Source organism: Pan troglodytes, chromosome 11, assembly GCF_028858775.2.
Source record: "Pan troglodytes isolate AG18354 chromosome 11, NHGRI_mPanTro3-v2.0_pri, whole genome shotgun sequence".
NCBI lineage: Eukaryota > Metazoa > Chordata > Mammalia > Primates > Hominidae > Pan > Pan troglodytes.
This window is the reverse complement of record NC_072409.2, coordinates 62,962,518-62,988,722: the sequence shown is the minus strand read 5'-3', so window position 1 is coordinate 62,988,722 and position 26,205 is coordinate 62,962,518. Positions and strand designations below refer to the sequence as shown.

The following is a 26,205-nucleotide window of genomic DNA, read 5'->3' as shown; positions in this document are numbered from 1 at the left end:
GCTTAGAGAGGTGAGCATAATTCCAAATATGTTTCCTATAGTTGGGAGTAACACAGGACTGTTGACTGACTCCCACCAGAGGCATTTAAGGTAGAGAGTGGATGGTCCACCTGGGGAAATCTGGAAGTAAGAGATGGCCTGAGCAGTCACTTTCGTGGTAGATCTAAGGGGAAGCTACTGTGTTGGGACTACATTACCCACTCCAAATTTGCCTGCACAAGAGATACAGGATGTTTCCTGTTGACTAGAGTGAGCTACCTGAGAGAGAGATTGGCCTCTGTTACTCCTGTGTCCTATCAATTCGGGCCACATGGAGGTGTGAGGTGACCTCAGTAGAAAGAAGTTGGGTTCCAGCCAGACTCAGTAGCTCATGCCTGCAATCCCAGCACTTTGGGAGGCTGAGGTGGGCAGATCACGAGGTCAGGAGTTCGAGACCAGCCTGACCAACCTGGTGAAACCCCGTCTCTACTAAAAACACAAAAATTAGTTGGGTGTGGTGGCTCGCGCCTATAATCCCAGCTACTCAGGAGGCTGAGGCAGGAAAATTGCTTGAACCCAGGAGGTGGAGGTTGCAGTGAGCCTAGATGATGCCACTGCACTCCAGCCTGGGTGACAGAGTGAGACTCCATCAAAAAGAAAAAAGGAAGGAAGGAAGGAAGGAAGGAAGGAGGGAGGGAGGGAGGGAGGGAGGAAAGGGAGGAAGGAAGGGAGGGAGGGAGGGAGGAAGGAAGGAAGGAAAGAAAGAAAGAGAAAGAAAGAGAGAGAGAGAGAGAAAGAAAGAAAGGAAAGAAAGAAAGAAAGAAAGAAAGAAGGAAGGAAGGAAGGAAGGAAGGAAGGAAGGAAGGAAGGAAGGAAGGAAGGAAAGAAAGAGAAAGAAAGAAAGGAAGGAAAGAAAGAAGCCGGGTGCGATGGCTCACGCCTGTAATCCTAGCACTTTGGGAGGCCGAGGCGGGTGGATCACGAGGTCAGAAGATCGAGACCATCCTGGCTAACACGGTGAAACCCCGTCTCTTCTAAAAATACAAAAAATTAGCCTGGCGTGATAGCGTGCGCCTGTAGTGCCAGCTACTCGGGAGGCTGAGACAGGAGAATGGAGTGATCCCAGGAGGCGGAGCTTGCAGTGAGCCGAGATCGCGCCACTGCACTCCAGCCTCGGTGACAGAGCGAGACTCCGTCTCAAAAAAAACAAACAAAAAAAAAGAAAGAAAAGAAAAGAAACGAAAGAAGGAAGGAAGGAGAGACAGAAAGCAAAGAAGGAGGGGAGGGGAGGGGAGGGAACGGAAGGGAAGGGAAGGGAAAAACTTTCCCTGGAGGTAAAACTTTCCCTGGAGGTAAAACTTTCCCTGGAGGTATGAACTACGGGAGAGAGAGAAGTCCAGCAAGGGAAGAGCCCCTGAAACTGCCACATAGGAGAGAGTCCAATTTTCTTCCATGTCTTTGCAGCCAGGATCTCTAAGGGGGACTGTCTTTAACCATCTGCCAGGTCAGAGAGCCAAAGTTACCTCACCAAGTGACAATGGTTCTATCCCTTTATTTCTCCTCTCTCCCAACCCTGCTTTTGAGCCTAGGAAAGTGGTGAGCAGGAAGCAAGAAGGAGGAAGAAGAGACAAACTCACCTCTTCTTCTACTGCAGGCTTCAGACTAAAACAGGACATAGCTAGGCGGGGAGAATTGATATCAAGTTGTATTTGGAGTTCTGATCTTGCATGGAGCTGGACAGTGTTAAGACTGAATTAGGTCTGTGTCTGTGACTTAAAATGATTGTAGGACTGCTTTTTACCTGACTAAACAGAAAAGACATGAGAATAGCCCAGATATTCACCCAAGGTCAGGTGAATATTACCTTCCCAACTAATACAAAATTAAGGGAGGGTAGAAAGCATACACAAAGATGCATTTGATCTAAATCCACACATCGTGCACCATATTTGCACCACATAAACAAGAGATATTCTGGTATGAAGTAGTGTTATTTTCTCTTCCTGAAAAGTAGCTTTCATAGCGAACTATTGCTAAAGTTGCCATAATCGTCTTTTTCAACTTTCTTATTTTTAAGATGAAATATAGGTAAAGCCTACTGATAGAATGATAATGTTTATGGATCATGGTGCAGGTCCTGAAGTTGAAGTGAAATCATTTTTGAAGAATTATAAGTAATGAGAGACATCTAACATGACTGACTCCATCTTGCTTCTAGACTGACTCCATCTTATTTGTAACCTCACAGACTAATTTTTTTTTTTTTTTTTTTTTTTTGCTTATTCTAGCACTGAAGCCAAGATAAATTTAGTTTATAGTTAAACTTAGAGGCATAGGAAACTGAACATCTCCTTGTTCACAGATTGAAGCTGCATTTGTAAGACAAGTGTAGAATTATGGGAAGAACTTGAACTTTGCTAAAGAATAGGCATAAACAATGACCTGCCATTGCTTAGCTTGCTTTTCTATTAGTTGCTTACCACTCCAGAGTCACGTAATCAGGGGTTGTAAGATTTATAATTTCCCCAACTACTCCTATAGATAACATCAATATTGTGAAACCTAAAGAACTGGTCTTTGAGATCTTTTCCAAATTTAGCATTTTGGTAGACCAAGAGATGCCATCTGGTCCTCAGACCCCCTCTTGGGAACTAACTCAACTACACAAAGGCAGTTTTAGACACCCCCGTGATTTCTTCCCCAGATAATCAATTGTTTCAGTTTCCCAGCCCCTGCTTACCAAAGTACCCTTAAAAAAAAAAAAACCCTAGCCTTGGCTGGGCATGGTGGCTCATGCCTGTAATCCCAGCACTTTAGGAGGCCAAGGTGGGTGGATCACTTGAGGTCTGGAGTTCAAGACCAGCCTGGCCAACATGTTGAAACCCTGTCTCTACTCAAAAAAATTAAAAAATTAGCCAATGGTGGCAGGTGCCTGTAATCCCAGCTACATGGGAGGCTCAGGCAGGAGAATCACTTGAACCCAGGAAGCGGAGGTTGCAGTGAGCCAAGATCACACCACTGTACTGCAGCCTAGGCAATAGAGCTAGACTCTGAAAAAAAAAAACAAAAAAAAAAACTAGCTTTTTAATTCTCAGGGAAGCAGATTTGAGAAATACCTCCTGTCCTTCCACTTGGCTGGTCCTGCAATTATTAAACTCTCTTTGCTGCAATACCTGCCATTCTTAGTGCATTGGTATTTCTGGGAAGCAGGCAAAAAGAACCTGTCAGGCTGTGACATGTGTCAGCTGAAGAAGAGCCTTGAAAACACTTTCATTAGGAAGTTTTGTACCTCCCTAGTAATATTAATTCAGCTGCTCCCCTTGAAATTTTAGGGCTTCCTTCACATTTTGGAAACAAGAGTGGTCGCCCTATCATGCCTCATGCCTCAGTGGTCAAGTTTCTGTGATCTGTCAGTCAAGAGGAATCCTTAGAAGCACCAACTGGCCCTACTTGGCAATGAAATTGAGTGTAGATAGGATAATTATGCTATGCACCTGTGCCTCTCTGCTATCCTGATAAAATCTCAGAAATAATGTCCCCATTTTCCCCACACTACCTTACTCAAGAAATTTCTCACTACCTTACTCAAGAAATTTAAAACTCATATAAGGAAAATGTAAAAGAAAAAGATCTGTGCTTCAAACAAGAATTACTCTCAAGATTCTGCCATTTGGATTATTCCTCATAAATTTCTAATCTGCCCAGCCTGTGATTCATATAGTGGCTGAAATTGAAATCTGTGAAAGAAATTAGGATTACTCCCTTACTTCAGACTTGAAAAAAATATAGTCTAAAGGAGTTTCGGATGTAGATTTTGTATAGAAAACAGGCATTAAAAAAAAAAAAAAAAAAAAAAGGCCAAGCGCAGTGGCTCACACCTGTAATCACAGCACTTTGGGAGGCCAAGGCAGGCAGATCAGGAGGTCAGGAGTTCGAGACCAGCCTGACTAACATGGTGAAACCCTATCTCTACTACAAATACAAAAATTAGCCACACGTGGTGGCGTGCGCTTGTAAACCCAGATACATGGGAGGCTGAGGCAAGAGAATCGCTTGAACCCAGAAGGTGGAGGTTGCAGTGAGCCGAGACTGCACCACCGCATTCCAGCCTGGGTGACAGAGTGAGACTGTCTCAAAAACAAAAACAACAAAACAAAACTGAGGATTATAAAAGTGGAAAAGGAGAAGGAAATATCCTTCTTCTCTCCAAAGGTGCATTTCTACGCTTACAACTCTGATTCCTTTGTTTCTACCTTTCCATTTCCATGCTCCCATACTTCTTTCTAGAACAGCCTAAATGTTGCTGAAAGCACCTTTCTTAGCTTCTGCTGTGTTACCTTGAAGCCACAGTGCTTACCTTTTAGACAGTTATTGCCGCCTTCTTCACCGTGGCTAATTGTCAGGGACAGAGATGTTTAAAAAACAATCACTTTAGTATCATGAAGATCACTGCTAATTAAATTCAACCAGAGTATTTACTGTTTGTTGTCTATTCTTTATCATGCATTTTCTAAGATCTTCTTATCCCTGAGTGAATTATACCAAAAGACAGCAGATTGTCTGAGCCTCAGGGGAGATTTTTCCCAGTTTGCATTTTTGTTGTTATTCTTATAGCATTACTCTTGATCATTTGTTAAAGAAAATATTAAAAAAAAAAACAATTTACAATGGAAATTTTAAATTTTGAGAGTTGATATTTAATTAACACTTACCAAATGGTATTAAGTAAATATATATGCATAAATATGTTATTCATGTCACTGTAGAGGCATATTGCATTTAGCCATGCAGGTATACCAACAGGCTTAGAAGAAACTGGGACAATAAATTGAAACAAGCACTTTATCAGAACATTTGAGCAGCTGTTTATATAATATTATATGCTTAAAAGAACATTAAAGCATGGGCCATGCTCCTAGAAACCATAACATTTAGTTGAATAGATCTGAATATTTTGGATCTCATGGACCAACAGTTTTTTGGGAAAGGAAGAATGGGAGGGACAGACAAAACAAAGAATGCCAATTTTTTATTGTTTTACTAAATAATAAAAATGGTTAACTGTATTAGTCAGGATTCTCTTAGAGAGACAGAACTAATAGACTATAGATACATATATATATGAGATATATATTTATGAGATTATATATATATATAAAAAGAGGAGTTTATTAAGTATTAATTTACATGATCACAAGGTCCCACAATAGGCTGTCTGCAAGCTGAGGAGCAAGGAGAGCCAATCCAAGTCTCAAAACTGAAGAACTTGGCATCCAATGTTTGAGGGCAGGAAGCATCCAGCACAGGGGAACGATGTAGCCTGGGAAGCTAGACCCATCTCTCCTTTTCACATTTTTCTGCCTGCTTTATATTCACTGGCAGCTGATTAGATTGTGTCCACCAGATTAAGGATGGGTCTGCCTTCCCCAGCTCACTGACTCAAATGTTAATCTCTTTTGGCAACACCCTCACAGACACACCCAGGATCAATACTTTGTATCCTTCAATCAAGTTGACACTTAGTATTAAACAACACAAGTCTGCCCCTTGTCAACTTGAACCCATACAAATCTCCTGAGATCATACATAATCTTCAAATAAAGACAATAATGAGCGAGCTCATAATTACACCTAACATAATACAACTGTCCTTTGTACAACCAGAAATGCACCAATCCAAACCCAAAATACTATTACATAAAGTTAGCAATACTTAAATGCTGATATGAAGTCAATAAGTCTTATGTCACGTGATAAAGGAAAAGGAAATAAAATGAAGATATTTTCTTAGTACAAGTGTGTACATGCACAAACATGTTTTTAACAAAAGAAGGAGGAAATACTTGTGACAGTTACTGTCCTCGTTTCTGCAGCTGGTCACATGGTCATAGCTAGTATTGATGCCTACCTTCTTCTACTACCCATTCTGTATTCCCTTTGCCTTCAGCAAGCACCTCAGCAGGTAGTGGCTTTTTTCCTGGTGGAGTGACCCGAACCTTCATTCCTGAGGGGTCTAGGTCATTTGTAGTCCTGCCTGGATTAGACTGTTGTAGTGTCTCATTGACGTTAATCACAAGGCATAGCAATACTAAGAGATGCCATAATGGATCTTTTGTATTCCATGCGTACTCTTCTTTACCTCCGTTATGGAGTAGTAGACTGATTTCATCTTGGTAGTAAGGGTCAATCACCCCAGCCAACACTGTAACTCCCTTCTTAGCCTGTTGACTTAAAGGTAGGAGGAGACCAAAGTGTCCAGGTGGCAATGTTAACTTCTGGTTTAATGGAATCGTTATTGTGTCTCCTGGTGGCAGCGTTCTTTCCTCTGGAACTAAGACCTCTAGGCCAGCAGAACATAATGTCATAGGAACAGGTAGCAAAAATTTTGCTGGTGGATAACTAGGGGTGATGTTGAGTGGTGCCACCTCCACTTCCATCCCCTGATTCCTGGACCTGTGAATCCTGGCTATGGGAGAAACAGTACCATATATTGGACACTAATTCAGAGCATACATGGCCTTCTGGATAACTTTGCCCCTGCTCTGCAAAGTATTGTCACCTAGTTGGCATTGTAATGGTGATTTCAAAAAGCCATTCCACCATTCTATCAATCCAGCTACTTCAGGATGATGGGGAACATGGTAAGATCAGTGAATTCCATGAACATGAGCCAAAAAAAAACCCATACAATCTTCATTCAGCCAATTTAAGGGGGTGGAGGTAAGAGAAGAGTGAGCACAAAGAATGAGGACACAGGAAAAAAAAAAAAAAACGAAAGAGACATAGAGAAAGAGGCTGCAGCTGTTCTGGCATATTAACAGAAAAGTTCCCAAATACACCAGGACATCAGACTGCCCTTGGGCTCACAAATCTTCAGGGTCAAAAAGACAGACACATAATGCCATAATGAACAATGTGAGCAGTCATTGCTCCTAAGAAGCTTCCATTCTAGTGGTAGAAAATGTAGGTCAAAATCAGGCAGGGAAGTTCCTTGAATTTCAAGCTTAGAAATTTTGACATTATATTCTGGCTAATGAGCAATCAGCAGTGTTTTACTACATGTTACTCGAAGTTTCTTAGTAGACTCACAGAGGGGTATTTATTCATTGGCTCCCAGGTTTGAAATAAACCAACCATAACTCTCAGGTTAGTAATGGTGCTTCTGTGAATAGGAGGGGAAAAAAAACAGGGGAAAAAAATCCCCCATCCAATGAATACAAAGGGGCAGTCCAGGGTAATGTGTATTTATTTCTTTTTCCAAGAACTCAAGGCACATTTTCAGCCCTCAGCTCAGTTTAGTTTTCCCAGTCTGGTCAGTAACATGATATCAAGGTGTTTGTGTGTGTGTGTGTGTGAGTGAGAGAGAGAGAGAGAGAGAGAGATTGGGAAAGGGGCAGGGTGAGAAGAAAGTACAGTTCAGTGGTTACTAATGGATCACTAAATTTTTCCCCCATGTAAAGATTTTTTAGCCTCTCTTTCTTGTATCTTATGTCATGTCTTGGCATTCAATCAGCACTCCCAGAGGCAGGCCCATTAACTCTTTCAAGCCTCTAGAGTACTATTCATACCATTCAGTGCATTCCGGTACTGCACTAAGCATACCATGCAAGAATGCTATTTAGTTCAATGCACTCGTGATACATAAAGCAATTCCCTGAAGGCCTGAAAGAGTTAACCTACATCTCTCTCTGAACATTTGGCTTAGTGCAAGGGATTGACTGAGAAACTGGGGACAATAGAGCCCAATGTCTCATTAACTGGCATAGAATTCTATTGACATAAGAAGAAATAGACAATATCATCTTTAATACAAGTGGAAAAACTGAGAACCCCAAGAAGTTTTTGCCTACAGTCACACAATAAGCTGGTCTCACAGCCAAGACCATTTCCAGGTCTCCAAATGTTCTGCCTGGAGCTCTGCCTAGGTTTCCTTTAAACCCAAACTCATGCAGGGATGGAGCAGATGAAAGTGTGTGAGAGGGCAGAGGTTAACACAAGAGTCCTGTGGGCCCATGTCTTAGAAACGCAAATGCTGGATTATTCTGTTATAAATCCTTTTTGGGAGGAAATTTATTATTATTATTATTATTATTACTCTGTTGCCCAGGCTGAAGTGCAGTAGCACAATCTCAGCTCACTACAACCTCTGCCTCCCAGGTTCAAGCGATTCTCCTGCCTCAGCCTTCCGAGTAGCTAGGACCACAGGCACGCACCACCAGTCCTGGTTAATGTTTGTATTTTTAGTAGAGACGGGTTTTCACTATGTTGGCCAGGCTGGTCTTGAACTCCTGACCTCAAGTGATCTGCCTACTTTGGTCTCCCAAAATGCTAAGATTACAGGCACGAGCCACTGCGCCTGGCCAGAAATGAAATTTTAAGTAAAACCTGTAAAATCATCCCTTCCAGATTTCCTTCGGACAGTGGTATAGTCACCTCCAACCACACCAAACCCAGCAACCTTTCTGCATTTTACCTCAATTCCCATCAACATGTTTGCAACTTCCCATAGTTTGTTTTCATCTCTTTCTAGTAGGGGTTGAAAAAGTATCTTGAGAATGGAGAGATGGGGCCAGAGCATACACTCTCCTGATAGCTCAACAGAAAGCATTGCATGAGGCTGGGCAAGCCTGCTTGGGGTGCCCCTGGGATGCTGCACAGCTAATTTGCACAGTGGCACTGCGTTTAGATTCCTTATGAGGCGAGTCTCAAGTTTAAAGCGCTCTGTGGCTGGAGAAGGGGCTGGAAATAAAGAAGGTGGTGATATTTCCAGGATTTTGCAATAGAACTGTGACCAAACCCTTTCATGCTAAAGTTCAAAATAATATGCATTGGAGCTGGAAGTGAACTTAGATATCACCTGGTCAAACCCTCATCTTGTCACCAAGAAAACCGAGGTAGACAAGGGAAGTGACCCATCTCGGGCCACACAACTCATTAATAGCACAGTTGGTGGGTAAGGTATTTTAAGCCATAAGGAATGAAAGAGAAGCTCATGGTTACATCAGATAATAAGGATTGATTTTAAGGACACACAGGGGTAGCAGATGTCAGCGGTAACATGACCAAACCTCACCAAGCACTAAACACTGCAGGCACATAAGGTGAATTTATACCCAATCTACTTCTTTTGCTCTGGCAGATACTCCTTAAATGTAGGTATCTGTCTGCCTGCTTCAGTCCTTTGCTGTTATGGGCACTAACTACTTTCTGCCTTGCTTTTGCCGCTATTGTTTACATGCATTCATATGTCTCCACTTTCCTTTTCTCTGTTTCTTAATTCCTGCTTGCCAGAGCTTCTGCTTCCTGTGGATGCTTTCTGGCTTATTTTCTGTGTGTCTTTTCCCTTCTGTCCATCTTCCAAGGGTTGACTTCTCTTGAATGGATTTACATTCAAGTTCCTGGAGGGAGGATCTGATGGGTTCATGTAGCAACTCTGCAGTAGTGCTACAGAGCTCTTCCTCCAGATCTCAGCGTTGTTACAGATGATGGCTTTATTCAGGGAGGTGTCTATCCCTGGTCAAACAGAATAGGACAGACAGATAAAGTTGAATGTCATCTTTCCTCAGAATGGGGCTTTGAGCATGGAAACCACGTTAAGCATAATAGATTTCTCCCCAGATTAGTACTTTGGACTAGATCCCACATCTCCTCAGTTCTAGTATAGCATACAGTAGTGAGTAAGAAAATATTTCTGAAGCACAAATGACTGGGTTTTAATCATATGACCATTACTTCTAGCAAGTTATGCTTTAGATTATGCTCTGAGATAGCAAGTTATACAACTGAACATTCCTTATCTATAACATAGATTATCATATCACCTGTCTTATAGAGTAAGGGAGGACTGGGATTATTTACATAAAGTGTTTAGGAGAGTATCTGACCCATAAGTACCCCATAAATGTTAGATGTTTTATTATATTGTTTTCTTTGCACAGCACCTGTGATGATTTTAAAGTATGTCTAAAAATTCTTTGATATTTTTCCCATAAACAATGCAGTCTAATTCTCCTGCTTTGAGTATGGCCCACATCAGTGACTTGCTTCTTACGAGCAAAATACAACAAAAGTTATGCTGTATGACTTTTAAGGCTAGGTCAGACAAGATGATATTGCTTCTGCGTTGTTGGGATTCTTGCCTTTGGAACCCAGACACCATGATGTGAGGAAGCTCAAAACCCATGGAGAGACCACATATAGGTGTTCTGACCAACAGCCCTAGCTAAGGTCTCAGCCAACAACCAGCATCAACCACTAGCTACTAAGCAATGAGCCTTCAGATAATCCCAGCCCCAGGCTTCAAGTTTTCCAACGGACGTTCCAGATGTCATGGTGCAGACCCACTCCAAACTTTGTTTGAAATCCTGACCCACAAGATCTGTGAACAATTATTGACGGTTGATTTACACCATTTAATTTGGGGGGAATTTAGGCAGCCATGGCCTTTTATTTCTTCATCCGTATGAGAGTACTGTTTGTGGGGACCTTGACAGGATTCAGGAAACATTAGATTTTCTCTAAAGCTTGGCTTCTACACTGCAGTGTTTCTCCACTAGTGTGTTAGGCTGTTCTTGCATTGCTATAGAGAAATACCTAAGACTAGGCAATTTATAACAAAAGAGGTTTAATTGACTCATGGTTTGGCAGGCTGTACAGGAGGCATAGTGACATCTGCTTCTGGGAAGGCCTCAGGAAGCTTCCAATCATGGTGGAAGTCAAAGGGGGAGCAAGACACATCGCATGGCGAAGGCAGGAGCAAGGGAGGGAGAGAGCAAGGTGCCACACACTTTTAAACAAGCAGATCTTGGGAGAATTCACTCACTATCATGAGGACAATACCAACGGGATGTTGCTAAACCATTCACAAGAAATCTGCCCCTATGACCCAAATACCTCCCACCAGGCCCCACCTCCAACGCTGGCAATTACATTTCGATTTGAGATTCGGATAGGGACAGACATACAATCTATATCAACTAGGGAGTGGATTATAATGCCCAGGACTTTTAAAAATGCATAGCCCCCAGACATGCTGGCTTAGCACCAATTCTATGGGACTTATACATGTATAATTTGAAAATGTTCATTATTTAACTTCAACAAATCTTCACTGGGAGAGATCATTTACATACCTAGTCCTTAGGCTGAATTTGGAGGGCAAGAGCTGATGACTTTCATTCACATTCATTAGTGCTCTATAAGAATCTATGTATGCCTGGCTTTCCTGCCCAGTGTCCTTTTGGGAAGACCATACTTCCTGTCTGTGAATGAATTAGAAGGATATTGGGTATTTCTGGTGTGTAGGCATCTTCTGATGGAATCCAGGTTAGGAATGGCAGACACCAAACTATGATCTTCAACAGTGAATTCTCAATATATTAAGAAAAACCCATTTAAGTTTTCCCTTCGAAATCTGGAGAGCCAGTAACAAGACAAGGATGTTCACTCTCATCATTTCTACAAGGTACTGGATGGTCGAGCCAGGGCAGTTAGGCAAGAAAAAGAAATAAAAAGCATTCAGATTGGAAAGAAAATAAAACTATCTCTATTTGCAGATGACATAAACTTACATATAAAATTCAGAGAGTTTTGCAAGGTATCTTTTGGGCCCAGAAAACCAAAAAGAATTTCTATCTCCCTCTCACACTCCCTAGAACAGTGATTCTCAAACTTTGCTGTACAAAAGAGAGCTGTTAATCTTCCAACTATGCCCAGCTTCCAGAGACTGTGTTATCTGATGTACTGGGCTGCGAAATTTCATTTTAAGAAGCACCCCTAAGAAATCCAATGCAGGTGAATTTTAGATAACTTTGTAAAATGCAAAATAAAATCTTTCAAAATTGTTTAGCTCAATGATTTAGAGTATAATGCCTAGAACTTTATTGCCTGGGTTTGATTCTTGACTCTTCTACTTGCTAGCTGCGTGACCTTGAGTGTGGCACTTACCTTTACTGTGCCTCAGTTTCTCCAAATGTAGAATGGGGTTAATGATAGTGCACCTGCCTCACAGGTTTACTGCAAGCATTAAATACAATAATGTCTGTGAAACAGTTAGACTAAAAATTGTTCTAATTGTTCTTACTGTCACTTATTTGCTATAGGGGAACTACCTGGTTATCCCTGGAAGCTATACCTTGCCTGTAGACACTATAGCAAAATGCAATGACTCTAATAAATGTAGGAAAACCACATGAACTCTGTTCATGCTCTTCTCTACTGACATTCACATGCCCTCTCTGAAAAGCTATGGCAAAGAGACACATTCTGTTAGAAATCAAATGAAAACATGGGTCAGCCGATCCTTCCACAGTTCAAATCCCTCTCTGCCTTAATGATCATGGCTAATCTGCAGTGTGATTATCATATTTGGCATATTACCAGAGGTTTCTTTTTTCCATTATTTTGATTTATGCCATTAGTGAATCTGGTTTTCCATGCTCTGTTTTGTTTTACAGTACATTTCACCAAGAGTTCACTTCCAAATGCAAACATGAGGACTAATGCTCCATTTATGACTCATAAAACGTACTACTCCATTCCCCCCATTCACTAGCATGATAGCAAATCTTTAACAGATTGCCTTGCGCATAGGGAGGCAGCTCCCAGTGCTCACATAATTTATTCTGATCAACACTTGCTCAAATTAATGGAAATGATAATGTACAGAAAGTGTTTTCCAGTGTTTCCAAGTCTATTCCCCAAGGCAACATTATTTGTATTCCTAGATATGCAGGAAACTGACCTGACGGTTCCCAGTTCAAAAATCACAGGTAGAGGCCTTGTTTTCGGAATTTCCTTACTCAGCTAAGAACAGAGTTTTCTTACAGTGTAAGGTCTATTACATACTAGATACTAAGAAGTGACAGCGTGCTGGCAGCCCTCGCAGCCCTCCCTCGCTCTTGGCGCCTCCTTGGCCTCAGTGCCCATTCTGCCGCGCTGGAAGAGCCCTTCAGCCCACCACTGCACTGTGGGAGCCCCTTTCTGGTCTGGCCAAGGCCGGAGCCGGCTCCCTCAGCTTGCCGGGAGGTGTGGAGGGAGAGGCGCGGGCGGGAACTGGGGCTGTGCGTGGAACTTGCGGGCCAGCGCGAGTTCCGGGTGGGCGTGGGCTCGGCAGGCCCCACACTGGGAGTGGCCAGCCGGCCCCGCTGGCCCCGGGCAGTGAGGGGCTTAGCACCTGGGCCAGCAGCTGCTGTGCTCAACTTCTCCCCGGGCCTTAGCTGCCTCCCTGCAGGGCAGGGCTCGGGACCTGCAGCCTGCCATGCCTGAGCCTTCCCCGCCCCCTACTCCGTGGGCTCCTGTGCAGCCTGAGCCTCCCTGATGAGTGCCGCCCCCTGCTCCACGGCGCCCAGTCCCATCGACCACCCAAGGGCTGAGGAGTGCGGGCACAGGGCGTGGGACTGGCAGGCAGCTCCACTTGCAGCCCTGGTGAGGGATCCACTGGGTGAAACCAGCTGGGCTCCTGACTCTGGTGGGCACTTGGAGAACCTTTATGTCTAGCTAAGGGATTGTAAATACACCAATCGGCACTCTGTATCTAGCTCAAGGTTTGTAAACACACCAATCAGCACCCTGTGTCTAGCTCAGGGTTTGTGAATGCACCAGTCCACACTCTGTATCTAGCTACTCTGGTGGGGAGTTGGAGAACCTTTGTGTGGACACTCTGCATCTAGCTAATCTAGTGGGGACGTGGAGAACCTTTGTGTCTAGCTCAGGGATTGTAAACGCACCAATCAGCACCCTGTCAAAACAGACCACTTGGCTCTCTGTAAAATGGACCAATCAGCAGGGTGTGGGTGGGGGCAGATAAGAGAATAAAAGCAGGCCGCCCAGCCAACGTGGCAACCCACTCGGGTCCCCTTCCACAAGGTGGAAGCTTTGTTCTTTTGCTCTTTGCAATAAATCTTGCTGCTGCTCACTCGTTGGGTCCACACTGCCTTTATGAGCTGTAACACTCACCAGGAAGGTCTGCAGCTTCACTCCTGAAGCCAGCGAGACCATGAAACCCACCGGGAGGAACGAACAACTCCAGACGCGCCGCCTTAAGAGCTGTAACACTCAGGGCGAAAGTCCGCAGCTTCACTCCTGAGCCAGCGAGATCACGAACCCCACTAGAAGGAAGAAACTCCGAACACATCCGAACATCAGAAGGAACAAACTCCGGACGTGCCGCTTTTAAGAACTGTAACACTCACCGCAAGGGTCCGCGGCTTCATTCTTGAAGTCAGTGAGACCCACCAATTCCGGACGCAATATTGTTATACTTTAGTGACAAGAGGGCAGAAATAGCTCTTATTGTATAATGCTGCTGTAATTTTTCTAAATCAGCCAACAACTATGGTTTCCTGAAGTAGCAAAAACCTGAAAAAAAAAAAAAAAAGATGAAGCATTTCAGAGAGAATGAATCGGAGTGGGCTGGTGATTCATGCATCCTCAGGAAGAGAATTGGACAGGACCTCTTAAACATCTTTCAACCCTGTATTTTGTTTTTCTACAAGTCTACTCAAACACCAATTTATACTCAAATATTAGTTGCACCTAGAAAGAAACAAGTTGTTTTACCCTCTCCTGCCCCCACAATTCCCCAGTGTTTTGGCTTTAAACTTTCCTCTAGAAAACTGATCAAACATGAACACAGGTTAAATTTAAGCCACTTTATTCATGTAATTCTTTGAAGCCCATAACAGTTATAGAGTGCGTTTGGGTAGCATTAAAGAAAAACTCCTCCGGCTGGGTGCGGTGGCTCACGCCTGTAATCACAGCACTTTGGGAGGCCGAGGTTTGGTGGATCACAAGGTCAGGAGATCGAGACCATCCTGGCTAACACAGTAAAACCCCGTCTCTGCTAATAATACAAAAAAAAATTAGCCGGACGTGGTGGCGGGTGCCTGTAATCCCAGCTACTCGGGAGGCTGAGGCAGGAGAAAGGTGTGAACCCTGGAGGCAGAGCTTGCAGTGAGCCGAGATCGCGCCACTGCACTCCAGCCTGGGCGACAGAGCGAGACTCAGTCTCAAAAAAAAAAAAAGAAAGAAAGGAAAACTCCAAAGCAAATATATCTCTGGAGTTCAAGTCAGCATTTCACCTAGAGTGTAAGACAACACTATTTATTCTTTGGAGTGACAAGAAAGGATATATCTTTGACCTTAAATGACCTATTCTTGATCCCTGGTAAACATGAAAGGCTGGCAGCTAGGTATTTGTGTACTAAACTCCACCCCCTCATCCACATACCTTGTTTGGAGGAACTCAGAAGCACTTCCTGTTTGGGATCATGACTCAGGGCCAGAAATTGCTCCTTAGGCAGAGTTAGAGCAACAATATCTGCTAGTGGGACTGGCTCCTCCTAAAAGTCTTCTTTGAATCCCTCCACCCCCATTCTTCAAAGCCCAGATACTTAGAAACAAAACCTAGGAAGAGAGCAGCAGGAAAGCTGAGGGTCATCGTTAGAGGCAAAGCTCTTCCGTGTACCATGTATTGCCATTCCAGTTCACCTCCCTGCAGACCATTTCTGGGTTCCTGGCTTCCCTTCTCTCGCACAGATAATGTCCTGGGGGCAGGAGGAGTGTATCAAACACAGGATTACAGTTCTTTGAAGTAGTGACATCCGTTACAGATCTAAAGTCAAGTTTACAGGGCTGTCAGTAAGGGAAAAGGAACTTTGTGAGCTGAACTTTCTAAAATTAATCCACTTAAAAGCTACATAGCAATAGAGGCATAAGCAGGAGATACCCACTCCATCTCGAAGGAGACTTTTCCCAGTTTGCAAAATTACCTGGTTAATTAATTCAGGCACCATAATAATTGAACTATTTTAAAGCCAGAATATCCATCATGGAACAGAAATAGATCTGCTGTTTTTATCAAGGTGATTACCAGGACAATTGCCAGACCTCTTAGTTTTGCTCCATGAAAGCCAAGCCAAGCCTGCTGGTTTACATACACTTTTACATATACACATGCCTTTGTATTAATAAATGAGGGTCCTCTGAGGACAATATTCACAGTCAGAAACTTCCCTCCCAGAAGTAAGAATAGGAAAGAAAGCAAAGGCTGTGTTCTCAATCCAGGCCATGGATTTTGTATAAATGAATGGAAACCTAATTTAAAAATCTATGTCCTTTTTGTGCCTACCTTCAGTGAGTTTCTAGAAATTATAATAAAACCCATTTATTGTCAAATAACAAAACAGTACATTGATGAGTGAAAGTTAAGACAGTTGTACAATTTCAAGCTGCTTCCAAGGAGGATGGAAGTTTGGCACATTCCCTCAGGATTTGTGAAGCTGTTCTTGCCTCTTCCAATATGACTCTTCATCCACATGAGCCTGAAGGAGTGGGGCTATTAGAGCTCCTTAACAGGCAGCCTTCTTTTACACCTGGCTGGTAAGCTGGCCTGAGACACCTCCAATATGTCTCTACTGTGAGTCACTATCCATAAAATCAGTGAGTCATCGACCACTCTAGAAAGAAATCCCACAGAGTTTTCTTCAAAGCAAGGGCCTCAAACTCAAATATCTACAGGGGCCAGGTAGGTAATGCATAGCAATGAGGATGAATGAGATAATTGGAAATCATGAACACTGGTTACTTCTGCAGTCTCTCCGTAACTCCAGCCAATCTTTGCATTGAGAGTTTAAGGGTCCCATTTTGCCACATTTTCTCATTTCTAAGAGATTACAGAATTCTGCTTTCTTGTTGTTTGCTGATTTATAAATGTTTGCAATAAATTTGATGTTGCAAAATACTATGCTAGGAGGTCAAAACATATCTGTGAGAATAATCACCAATTTGTCATCTGTGGTTTTTAGTATCATCTCTGCACACATAAACACACATGTGTGCATACCCACCCACACACAAACAACCATCAGCCTCAAAAATGATGGATTCTGGGAGTTGAATTTGTCAAACTTCAATCATCCTTGGAAGTAGCTTGAAATATTCCTCATTCCTTTATCAATTTGCTATTTTGTAGATATTTTCCAGTAAAAAGATTTTATTATAATTTGTAGAAACTCATGGTAATAGGAATATAGGACACACATTTTTAAATGAGATTTTTCTTTCATTTACTAAAATATAAAATCCAATAGAGAAAATTCTATGTAAAGACTAAAAATCATACATATACCAAAAAATCGACATATTTCACCAAAAAGTGAATAATTAATGTTTTCTCCTCCAAACTTTTGTTTATTCTCCATAATTGCTAGAATCAGAGAGTTTGAGTAATAGAGCCAGAAATGACGTGCAGAGAGGTCATTTTCCTCACCTGTGTGAGATAAGCAGTAGCAGCAAACAGTTGCCAGGGTGTGTTATCATAGCTCACTGCAGCCACAATCTCCTGGGCTCAAGTGATCCTCCTGCCTCAGCCTCATAAGTATCTGGAACTACAGGCATGTGCCACCAAACCCAGCTAATTTGTTTTTGATTTTAGTAGAGACAGGGTCTTGCTACATTGCCCAGGCTGCTCTCAAACTGCTGAGCTCAAGCAGTCCACCTGCCTTAGCCTCCCGAAGTGCTGGGATTACAGGTGTAAGCCACCACACCCAGTCCAGTTAAAGCCACCACACCCAGTCCAGTTTGGTTTTTGTTTTTTGTTTTTTGTTTTTTTTTGAGACAGAGTCTCGCTCTTTTCACCCAGGGCGGACTGCGGTGGTGCAATTCCGCACCTGCCTCAGCCTCCCATGTAGCTGGGATTACAGGCACCCGCCACCATGCTCAGCTAATTTTTGTGTTATTAGTAGAGATGGGATTTCACCATGTTGGCCAGGCTGGTCTCAAACTCCTGACCTCGTGATCCACACACCTTGGCCTCCAAAGTGCTGGGATTACAGACGTGAGCCACTGCACCTGGCCGGCCTGGTTATTTATTTATTTATTTTTTAAAGGTATAGGCCAGATGTGGTAGCTTATGCCTGTAATCCCAGCACTTTGGGAGGTCGAGGCGGGTGGATCACCTGAGGTCAAGAGTTTGAGACCAGCCTGGCCAACATGGTGAAACCTCGTCTCTACTAATAACACAAAAATTAGCCGAGCATGATGACGGGCGCCTGTAATCCCAGCTACTCGGGAGGCTGAAGCAGGAGAATCTCTTGAACCCAGGAGGCAGAGGTTGCAGTGAGCTGAGATCGTGCCACTGGGGGAAAAAAAAAAAAAAAGTATAAATGAGGAAAGAGTAGATGAGTTGGCATATTAAATTAAAACTTTTATGTCATACATTAAAAAAACTGTCAAACCAAAAGAAGTTTTCAATCAAAAAAGCTGTTACTGAACCAGATTATGAAAAAGGGATACTTAAGGTAAAACAGGGACTTCTGAGAACAGGCAAGTAGATTCTGTTCTGATGTTTAATCAGACATAAATATCTACAGAAAATTGTTCTTTAGAAAGAAAAATACATCTACTGTTCAAATACATATTTATTGTGGATTAAGAATGTGTCATACACATACAGGAGATATTCCCTGATGTGTTTATTGTAGAGTTGGGCAGTCACTGTGCGATGATGGTATCTTGTTCCCTGTCTCACCAACAGCAGACTTTATTTTCCTCTGGAGTTTGTTGAAAGGTTTTTCAGTGTTCTGAGAATTGGGAGTCATTATGGAATGCACACTGAAAATACTTGCTTATTCAGAATAAGCTGAAAGTAAAGGGCTATTATTTCCCGTCTGAATCGTTCTAATGGGATGGGTCATCAGTTTCTTTCCTAAATGTTTATATTTAAAATGTTTTCCTTTTTCTCTCACTGAAAACTTCTGTTGCTTAAGAGCAGAGTAACTGTGTTTGCAAACTCCTGATGACCCTGTGTAAGCACCATGATTACAAACTCAAGGCTAGACTTCAATGCTGTATGTTATATCACAAAATAGCTGCTAAAAATCAGACTCTGTTCAGAGTGATTTGGGGAGAGATCGTTTTGTTTCCAAATTTACCGTTATTATTATTCTATGCATATCCACAAATCAGTTGGCCTTTCCAATTGTGAAGTAGTTACTATTAGCTATATTTAGAGAATTGAGAACGCACCTCTACTATATGGAGGTGGGCTTTGGAATCTGAAAGACTTGGAATCATGTCCTGCTTCTGCTCCTTAGTAGCTGAATGATCTTTAGCAAATCCTATAACCTCTATGGGCCTTTGTTTTCCTGTCTTCAAAATGGCATTCAGATCTGCTCTTCAGGGTTGTTGTGAGATTAAAAGAGAAAATTACTGTAAAGCATTAAGCACAGTGGTGAAAATTTAATAATAAATATGTTAGGACAAAAGCAGTTTCAGTTTGTCAGGATGTAAGCCACAGAAACAACTTTCCAAGAGAAGTCAACGAGTAACCTTCAGAGGAAATTATTGAGTTTTTAAAGCTGGTCTTTTCCATTTGCTTATAAAAAAATTGTTTGTGCTTACTAGGTTCAAGGAGAATATGTATGAGCAGGGAGGGAAAAGAGAAGGAAGATAGGTCTGGGTAGCTGAATTAGTTCCTTAAAGAATTTAAACTGGTAGTAAACAAGAAGATAAGACTTGCCAGTAAAAGGCCATAAATCAGAACTGAAAGTTATACCTGCTGTAACAGAGATGCAGTCAAAGAGGAATGGCACCTGGGAAGAAGAAGAGATTATTTTGCCTCTGACTTCATTTTTCTTTCATAGTCATGACTCTGAAAACCATAGCAAAGCCCATCCTATAAAATTATCTTTCTCAATTCACATGATTTAGAGAATTTTAGAATTCAAATATATTTTTAAGAGTTTGTGTTTAGAACTTCTACATTTTACAGATGAAGAAACAAGATGAAGTCAAGTAATCAAGTTAGAGTAAGACCAAACCATGAAGTCATTTATTATGTTCTTCCTGCTTCACATGACCCATGAGTTCTCTTTCTCTGAGTCAACTGGAAATACCCTTTATACATTGCATGTCTCCTCTACCAGAAGAAAACTTGCAAATTGCAAATGAAAAATCTCTACAATAGTTTGGGCTTTAGGCTTTTCCATGGCCTTTTTCCTTCTGCTCTTTTCCACTCTATTTTTTCCTCCAGAGGTTTTCATTTCTACCTAGACTACATGGCTTTCTTCACCTGTTAATCTATTGCCTAATAAACAAACCCAGTTGACCCTGAGCCAGTGGCTTTTTTCTTTCCTTCCTTTCTTCCACCCTTTCTTCCTTCTGTCCTTCTTCCTTCCATATTTCCATGTGGTTTCCTAAGACACTAGACTTAGACCTAGTATTCCTAGATTGACCAAAGATCCCTGGTGTCCAATTGTGGAAAACGTCGGAAGGAGTTCTAGGCATGGTAGGCATCTCAGCAGGACTTGATGTAGACAGAGACCAGTGAGTAGCAGGATTTGCCTAGTGCCTCAGTTAAAGATTCTGCACCCTTGGTGTAAAACTGAAGAAGGTGGGGAATCCCAAGAATCATTGAGATTGAAACTCCCAACAGTCTATATTGGAGTCAAAATTAAATAGAAAGAAAAAAATAGACGGGAAGGTAGGAAGGAAAAAAGGAATAAGGGAAGGCAATATTTCTTACATACTTAAGCTGTGGGCTGACATTCATGAACACTAAGCTTTATTTACACAGTGATGTAGTAATGATATTTTCTTTATACATCATAAGAAAGATACTTTTCATTCATAGTTACAGAGTAATTATTCTCAGACCAAGTAAAAATTTGATAGCTACCATTACTGAGCATCCACTAGGAACTTTATCTATATCTATATCTGTCTATCTATCTATCTATCTATCTTTTTGTTTTTGTTTTTGTTTTTGTTTTTGTTTTGAGATGGAGTCTCACTCTGTAGCCCAGGCTGGAGCACAGTGGCACGATGTCAGCTCACTGCAACCTCCAGCTCCCGGGTTCACGCCATTCTCCTGCCTCAGCCTCCCAAGTAGCTGGGACTACAGGCGCCTGCCACCATGCCCAGCTAATTTTTTTGTATTTTTAGTAGAGATGGGGTTTCACCATGTTAGCCAGGATAGTCTCGATCTCCTGACCTCGTGATCTGCCTGCTTCAGCCTCCCAAAGTGCTGGGATTACAGGTGTGAGCCACCCCGCCCAGCCTATCTACATTATTTTATTTTATCTCATCATCACGATGACTTTATAATCTTGGTTTTGTTATCTTTATTCTAGAGATGAAAACAACGGGCTTAGAAAGTTCAAGTAATTTGCCCAAGATTATACAGATAGTAAGTGGCAGAACCGGGATTAGGAACCATGTGTCAAATGCCACACCTATGTTCTGTCTCCTAATCTGCCCTGTGGCCTGGGACTGTGCACTAGTCAAGACACAGTGACTAGAAATCTTATCGGAAGTTGGGATATTTCGGTTTAACTCAATACTTATTCTCATTGTTCTCCCGGCTTTCCCAAAGATTGACTTTCATGCACCTCTTATTCACATTTGCGTCTCCTATTGAGCAAATTCACTATCTAACCTTGGCCACAATCCCCTTTCAGCTCTTGGCCTCCTGTCAACACACTTCTATCATTTGACACCCCCATCTTCACATCCCTCATCCTCATCCATCCCCATCCCCTACTCTGACCATCCTGGGTCTGCTTTTGTTATGCCTGTCTGACACTGAGTTGATAGGGCCACTGTGTGACTCAAAGGAAATAGTAAGTGTCGAGGCAGCCATTCAGAGATTAAGATGGCTACAGGCTGCAGTAACCTGGGAAAGTTTCTGGAGAAGGAAGTTTGATGGGAAGAGATCATTAGATTAAGTGGAAAAGAAGAAGAAGACCATTATTTTTGGAAAGAAGTGGGTAAAAAACACTGGAAAATAAAAATGCAGACATTAAGTAGTCTACACTGGGAGAAGAAGATAATTGATCTTGATTATAGCAGGAGATTACTTTGGAAAAGTTAGTGGATGGCTTGATTTTTTTTTTTTTTTTTTTTTTTTTTTTTTTTTTTTGAGACAGAGTCTCCAACTGCCGCCTGGGCTGGAGTGCAACGGCGTGATCTTGGCTCACTGCAACCTCAGCCTCCTGGGGCTTGAATGTTTTAAAAGTTAAATTTACCTCAAATGTTGTATAGTATGTTTAGGAATAGAAAAGAATGAAGGCAAAAAAATAATAATAATAATAATTGTCACTGCAAAATAGACAGGATCCAAAATGACCCCTTGGATCTAAGCTATAATAACTAAGACAATGACAATAACCACTAAAAGACACAGGAAATTCAAGAGGCAGACACTGGTTACAGACAAAGAACATGACTTTTCATTTAGCCATGATGCGCCTGGGGTAATTTGGTAATGTTCCAGTGAAACCACCGTGCAAGAAGTTAGAACTGCATGACCAGAATTGGTAAAATTGGTCTAGGTGAAATTATCCATACAAAGGCAAGCTTTATTTCCATAAAAACAGATGAACTACCCAAAGGAATAGCAAAGACAAGATCAGAATTTATCAACACAACTATGGCTGCATTTATAGCCACAACAATTTGTGTGTGTGTATGTGTGAGAGCCAAAGTTTTATGTGTTCATTTATTGCATTTGAAGGACTCTTCGATAACATCCTTGGCTGAGACTCCTTGCCATAGTCCTTAACTACTACACAATTGCAACCAACCACTTTAAGGGGCTTCTTCTCTCTGTCAATTTTACAGAGGCCTACCCATTCCCCTAGTTTCTTATCTTTTCTTTCTTCCTTTTTTTTTTTAAGACAGCATCTTGCTCTGTTGCCAGGCCGGAGTGCAGTGGCACAATCTCGATTCACTGCAACCTCCGCCTTCCGGGTTCAAGTGATTCCGCTGCCTTAGCCTCCTGAGTAGCTGGCACTACAGGCATGCAGGACCACGCCTGGCTAATTTTTTGTATTTTAGTAAAGACGGGGTTTCACCATGTTGGCCAGGTTGATCTCAATCTCCTGACCTCATGATCCGCCTGCCTCAGCCTCCCAAAGTGCTGGGATTACAGGCGTGAGCCACTGCGCCCGGCATTCCCCTAGTTTCTTATTGTCATCAACCTTAATTGGGTTCATTTGCTGTTCAGCACAAAGGGCCTCCACCAACTTGACATGCACAGACTCATCACAGTTGGATGTAAGCAGACAAAGATGGGCTTGGCACTTGTGTAAGGCTTTGGCAGCTTCATGAATTCCACATGCTAGGCCACCATGGATGAGGGCGGTTTTCAGCACCTCTTGAAAAGCAGTATTAACGTCCATTACACCTCCAGCAATCCACAGCTATGGCGGTGGATTACAGGTGAAGTCAAATCTTGAATGCACTGCAGCCTCCACCTCCATGTGACTCAGTGGCAAGGTAAGAAGCCATGATTATTTATTGATGATTTATATATTCCAGAGATCAGAGTAGATAAAATTAATGTTTTCATTTCTAGAACAGACAAGCACACTTGGTTATTTTTTTAAAAAGTTAAAAAAATTATTAATTGTGGTAAAATGCACATATAAAATTTGCCATCTTAACTATTTTTAAGTGCACACTTCAGTGGTATAAAGTACATACAAACATCACCAACATCCATCTCCAGGAGGCAATTCATCTTGCAAAACTGAAACTCTATACCAATTAAATAACTCTCCATTCCTTCCTCACATCCCTCCATCCATAGCAACCCCCATTCTATTTTTTCTTTCTTTCTCTTTCTTTCTTTCTTTTTTTTTTTTTTGAGATGGAGATTCCCTCTATCGCCCATGCTGGAATGCAGTGGCTCGATCTTGGCTCACTACAACCTCTGCCTCCTGGGTTCAAGCAATTATCCTGCCTCAGCCTCCCAAATAGCTGGGATTACAGGTGTGTGCCACCATGCCTGGCTGACTTTTTGTATTTTTAGTAGAGACGAGGTTTCGCCATGTTGGCCAGGCTGGTCTCGAACTCCTGACCTCAGGTGATCCACCCGCTTCGGCCTCCCACAGTGCTGGGATTACAGGCGTGAGCCACTGTGCCTGGCCCCACAATCCAGTTTTAGAACATGTTCATCACCTCAAAAATATATCTTAGTTTATGGTCATCCCTTGCTACCATCCCCAGCCCCGGGTCATAACTGATCTGTCTACTTCTCTATAGATTTGCCTGCACTCGATCAAATTTTACAAGTTATTTTTAAACTATCTTTTTAAAAAACTAGTATTTCATAGAATTATAGGGAGAAAAGTATGTCTTATAATCTCCTGTCAGTTTTTGTGTGTTTTTAACAAATCTCTGTTCACAGATCCATCATTTCAGCATCATGTTTTATTTTTATTTTAGTCTTTGTCAAAAGCAAATTTGAAAACTGATCTTGTTGGTAAATGACACACTTAAATATGTTATTAGAATGTTATTTATTCCTTAGAGTTGTATCTCTTATCACTGACTAATTTCCTTCTAAAATAAGGCATGACATTTCCACTAAGGCACCCAGGTGAGTTATGTGCCTGTCCTAATCAACAGCCACCTGTCATGATCTAAACAGGTTTCCAGGTTGTTTATATTCTCTCTTCCTCCCTCCCTAACCCAGCACTGAACCTCTTACTGTTCAGTGCTGATCACATGTACTCCACACACACTACCACCTGTACTGAGTGGAATTCAGAAGCCTCAACTGAGCCTTAAATACACTGTAAGTGAATTCCTTAAGGCTTTGGCATGTGGAGGCCCACACCCATGGTTTCACACTGGGTTCCTTCCAAAGCAAGGTTTAAAAAAGAACGATGTGAAAGGTAAAATACACACACACACACACACACGCACACACAGAAATTTTAAAAAATAAGAAAGTGTTTTGTTAGGTCTTGATAAACAAATAATGTCTCTGATACCCAAGTACCTGAAACAATATAAAGACAGATTTTATCCCTGATTTTCTGAGGTGATAAGGTCAAATTCTGAGCTATAGGTTTACTAAATAGGTCAACTTCAGATTAAGAGCTTTGTGTTCAGCTGTTCCACATGATGTGTATGTGCTTTAGTGAGTTTCAGTTGAGGATGATGCCTTTAATAGAGTGAAACCACTTAATTTTAGTGTTAAGATTAAGACTTGAATCATACTGTGCCAAAGCAAGATAACAATGTAGGAGGGTATTATTACAGAGCAGGTTATGTTTGTGGCTTGACAATGTACCCCACACCCCTATCATCTCTGTGTGTTCAACTCAAAGGATGCTAAGTAGGGAATGAACACATTTGTCTAGAAACCAAGGAGTCTCTAGGAAAATAAAATGCTCAACCCCCAACTCTAATGAGTTTCACCATTTTAAATGGTCTCGACTGAGATCAGTGGACAGGGAAGGGCCCCAAGGATATGCTTCCGAAGGAGGAACCAACCCATTGTAAGAGAGGGGTCAATGAGTCAGTAGTCTGGTCTCGCCACAATTACCTAAATAATTCCCAGGAGAGTTCTGGACACAGTGTGTAACTGAGATAAGCTGGCCTAGGTTCTCCAGCACTATGGATATGCTTTGATGAGGAGCTATGCCTGTTAATATGACAAACACTCTTATTGAGTTCCAGGCATAAAATAATAGGAGCAATCATAGCCAAGTATAACCCTATGGGGAGATTTCTCTACCTCCCTCCCCTCCACACTGATCCTCAGGAATTACTGCCAAACCATCGCAGTGACAGGATATCAGGAGGCTGTAAAGCCCTGTGAGTTTGGCTTCTTCAGTTTTCTCTCTGTGAGGCCCTTGGCAGCAAACTTGGCAATGTTTCCTCTCTGGACTGTCTACCAGGACTTTTTTTTTAAGAAGAGCTAAAAAAAATTTATAAAGGTTAAACATTGTGACATAGGTTTTCTTTATGTTTAGGTCATAACTAGAAAGGAAACTCTACACTTTGCAAAAGAGCAATTAACAATAGCATAAATTCTTATTCTATGCATCTTTGAGTAGCAGAGTGACCTGCAGGTGATAATTTAACTTGTATTGGAGTTTTTGCTATATATTAAAAAGTCTCCTATCCATGGAGTGGATAACTTGTTAAAAAGGAATAAAAGCTATTCTACCCCCAACCCCAAGAAAGGGCAGTGGACCGAGTCTTGTGTTTCTAAAGCCCAAGCCCTTCTAATGGCCCTTTAAGTTTCACTGTGGGAAGAAAGAACAGAGGGTACCATTTCTATTTTAGAAGGATGAAGAAGGAAAGAAACCCAGACCTTGAGGAAATTCTAGAATTCAAAAAAGGAATAGCGATTGTCCTTTCTGAGACAGGGAGATGCCTGGACGTGCTTTGGTTTGGTGAATGACAATAGAGGGGCATGGCTGTGCAGAG

At 42.0% G+C, this 26,205-nt stretch overlaps 1 pseudogene; it reads right to left on the bottom strand.

The window, feature by feature from the left end:
* Positions 1-22,473: 22,473 nt before the first annotated feature.
* Positions 22,474-23,177, bottom strand: LOC107976581 (small ribosomal subunit protein eS12-like; annotated as a pseudogene).
* Between the last annotated feature and the right edge of the window lie 3,028 nt (positions 23,178-26,205).